The sequence below is a fragment of the Myotis davidii genome, unplaced genomic scaffold, assembly GCF_000327345.1.
Source record: "Myotis davidii unplaced genomic scaffold, ASM32734v1 scaffold1421, whole genome shotgun sequence".
NCBI lineage: Eukaryota > Metazoa > Chordata > Mammalia > Chiroptera > Vespertilionidae > Myotis > Myotis davidii.
Window position 1 is genome coordinate 353,290 of NW_006291550.1, and position 4,144 is coordinate 357,433.

Consider the following 4,144-nt stretch of genomic DNA (forward strand, 5'->3'; position numbering starts at 1 on the left):
TGCTGGGGTACCTGGCCAGCCTGAGTGAGGCGCTGATGGCTGTTTGGGGGTTGGCCAAGCCCCCCAGCGGGGACTCTCACCCCATGAGGGTGTGGCCAGCCTGGGTGAGGGGCTGATGGCTGTTTACAGACTGGCGACAGCCCCCAGCCACCCAAGCTCCCTTTGGAGACTGGCTAAAAGTAGGTATCTGGGATTTATTTGTCTTCTATAATTGAAACTTTGTTGGTTTGAGCGGAGGCTACAGCTGGCCAGGGCAGGCAGGAAGCTTGGCTTACTCCATCACTGGGGCAACCAAGCCTCCTGCTTGCTCCAGCTCCCTGGCTGCTGGCCACCATCTTGGTTTTGTTAATTTGCATCTAGTCGCTCTGATTGGCTTGTGGGTGTGGCTTGTGAGTGTAGCAGAGGTATGGTGAATTTGCATGTTTCTCTTTTATTAGATAAGATATCATTCAATAAAATCAAATACATTATGTAAAATTTAGTGGATCACTTATTTTGAAATTTTATAATAAAAATTCTGATACTCAAAAGATTAAACTTCATTTCTTTAGACATTTTATCATTCCTGAAAATAGCTGGATAATAAGTTTTAGAATGGATCAGAGCATATAGAAACAGATATCATGACTCAGAATACAAGTGAATAGAAATCTGAGTCTGTTTAGCAGACTAAAAAGTTACTAGCTGGTATAATATGCTAATACTTCTGCAGCCACAATAAAGTTCTGGTCACATTCTTTAAAATCTTCTAACACAGACACATAGCCAATAGCACAGACAAATTTCAATCAAGCAAGAAGAGCTTAAGTGTAGAAAATACATGATCAACCCAGTTTCCTCCTTCCTGCACAACAGGGCTACATGCCATCTGGTGATTATTAGGCAAGAAAGCTGCCATCTGTCACTTCTGCTCATACATGGGAGAGGGGTAGCTCTCCCCATCCTATATGCCTAAGAGATGTCCTTATGGCTGTTTACACGCCCCCATCCATCTCACAGGGCTGCCAGGAAAACCTATAAGACACTGAATGGGGGTGGAATCATGTGCATAAATAAACGTATTAAATACTTATCAGCAAGCCATGTAGAGTAAGTTGATAAAATAAGCTTTTACCAGGCAGTATTTATACAACTTTTGCATAAGTTGGCACAAAACTCCTATTTCCAACCAAGATGGAGTAACAAGAATTGGGTTCATGCTATTGCTCAGACAATTAAAAAGCTGGAAAAAAAAAAAAGAAACAATTCTCAATGCTTTGGTTATCAGAAAACAAAACAAAGCAAACAAACAAAAAACAATGGTCCCAAAGAGACAGGAAACAAATGTGGTAATACTTAATATTGTCCTATCTTTTTTTTTTAATGTTCAAATTAATCTTCTCTTCATTATCCACTTTAGAGTCTGTATTAGTTTCCTATTGTTACCATAACAAATCACAACAAATTTAGAGGAATACAGCAACACAAACTTATGTTGTAGTTTTGGAGGTCAGAAATTCAAGGTGTCAGCAGAGCTGTGCTCCTCGAGGCTCTATGAGAGTTTTTTTTTTTTTTCCTTTTCCAGCTTCTATAGGCTGCCTGCATTCTTTGGCTCATGACCCATTCTTCACCTCATTTTGATCTCTTCCATCATCACCTCTCCTCACATTCTAACCCTCCTGCCTCCGTCTCATAGGGATTCTTCTGATTACATTGGGCCCAGCTCGATAAACCAGGATAATCTCCCTATCTCAAGGTTCTTAATATAATCCAGTGGTTCTCAACCTTCCTAATGCCGCGACCCTTTAATACAGTTCCTCATTTTGTGGTGACCCCTCATTTCGTTGTTACAAATTAAACATAATTAAAGTAGTGATTAATCACAAAAACAATATGTAATTATATATGTGTTTTCTGATGGTCTTAGGCGACCCCTGTGAAAGGGTTGTTCGACCCCCAAAGGGGTCGTGACCCACAAGTTGAGAACCTCTGATATACTCACATCTGAAAAGTCCCTTTTGCCATGTAAAGTAATATATTTGTAGGTCTTAGGGATTAGGACATGAACATCTTTGGGGCTTCATTATTATGTCTCCTAAAGATTTTATAGGAGCTACTTATCTTAGTTCTCAAAAGGTAAAAGCTGAATGCATTTGTAGATCTAAGAGTGTGCAATCAAATTGTATCTTTCTTGTTATTTAAAAAAGTTGATTTTCTGCAGCCCATTACATCATCACCCTTTCATCTGTCAGTATCATGAACTATGACTCAACATAATTTGTTAACAGTTTCTCCATTGGTGAGACCCTATGACACCAGTGATTGCCATGACATATGAAGTATTTAAGGAGTTCCTATTGCCTTCTTTCCTTTCACCACCAGATTGTTGAAAAGTGGAATCAACATTTACCATCTCAGTTTCTTTAGTCCCTATTCACACTTCCACCAGGAAAATTGGGCACTTCTCTGGGCTGTGGTTTCCTCACCTGATCCAGGTCTCTTATTATTGAGATGTTCCTCTCTAGGTTTAAACTCTGTGACTCCAGGCTACTTCTTATTTTCGATCATACAGCATAAAGAAGTAGCCTGATTCCATTCAAGTCTCTTAGCCCCTATCTATATAAAAAGCTAGTGTCTGTGACAACCAGGACGACCAAGTGACTGGTCACCATGAGGTGCATTGAACACCTCTTGGTCCCTCCCCTGTGGTCCACAGGCTCTGATTGCAGCAAGGCAGGTGGCGGGTGGGTGGGCAGAGCTGTGAGCAGCAGCAGGCTACCATGCATGACTGCATGCTGAGCCTCTAGTCCTATCTAATAATAGACAAACATGGTAATTGACTGTACCTTTGCTACACCTCCCATTGGCTAATCAGCGCGATATGCAAATTAACTGCCAACAAAGATGGTGGCTAATTTGCATACTGCAGGCAGGGCGGGTCAGCACCATCCCGCCTGCCCTGCTGCCATCTGGGCCTGCTATTTGCCACCCTTGGCGGTGGGGCGGGACAGCGCCATTCCGCCTGCCCTACCGTGATCCGGGCTTGCTATCTGCAACCCGGGGCAGCGGGCGTCCCATGTGTGACCCAACCCGGGGTGGCCGGGTGGGGCAGCAGCAATCGACCGGCCCGCCCAGGCGTCCCATATGCAACCCAACCCAGGGCGGCCGGGCAGGGCAGCAGCGATCCGCCAGCACGCCCAGCCGCTGTCCAGATGTCCCGTGTGTGACCTGACCCGGGGTGGCCGGGCGAGACAGCGTGGCTCCTCTGTCACCCCAGCTTCCTCATAACAGCTCCCTTGGGGGCTTAAGCCTTTAGTTAGACATCCTCCAAGGTCTCCCTGGCTGCCAGAAGGATATCTGACTGCAAGCTTAGGCCTAATCCCCCAGGGAGTGGGCCTAAGTCAACAGGTGGACATCCCCGAAGGGGTCAAACTGACCCGAACAGCAGAACAACTAGGAATGACTGGTCACTATGACATTCACTGACCACCAGGGGGCAGATGCCCAATGCACAGGCATGGAAACGGAACAGACTAATGAATCTCAGAGGGAAGTGGGGAGTGGGGAGGGTGGGAAGAGATTAACCAAAGATCTTAAATGCATATTTGAAACCGGGTGCATGGATTTGTGCACCGGTGGGGTCTCTTGGCCTGGCCTGCGGGGATCGGGCTGAAACCAGCAGTCTGACATCCCCTGAGGGGTCATGATCAGGCCGAGGGGCCCCAACAGTACACAAATTCGTGCACCAGGCCTCTAGTTTAATTATATTTCTCCTAAGAGCTTAAGCCAAGCTGATATCAGTCTAATCTATGTGTTGTGACAAGCTCCAGTCCAGAATTCAGCAAAAACTTTTTTTGGCATTGTGGATTCCATTAAGAAACAATTCAAGCTGGCCATGAAGGCTGCTCTTGGGGCCCTGGGAGGCTTCTCTCTCCCATGCTGGGCCACATACTGATGCCCTTCTGGCTAGAGGCTGCTCTATAAGAAAGCAAATATATCACCATCTCAGGAAGGAAGGAGATAGAAACCCCAGCACAGATGTGCTCAAGGCAGCGTGGCTTCTGAAAGATCCCCATTACTAACAGCTTTCACTTTTAGTTATGCATTTATTTTTCATATAATCAGCTACCTAATTTGGGCTGAAGAAAGACAACACAGCATCTAA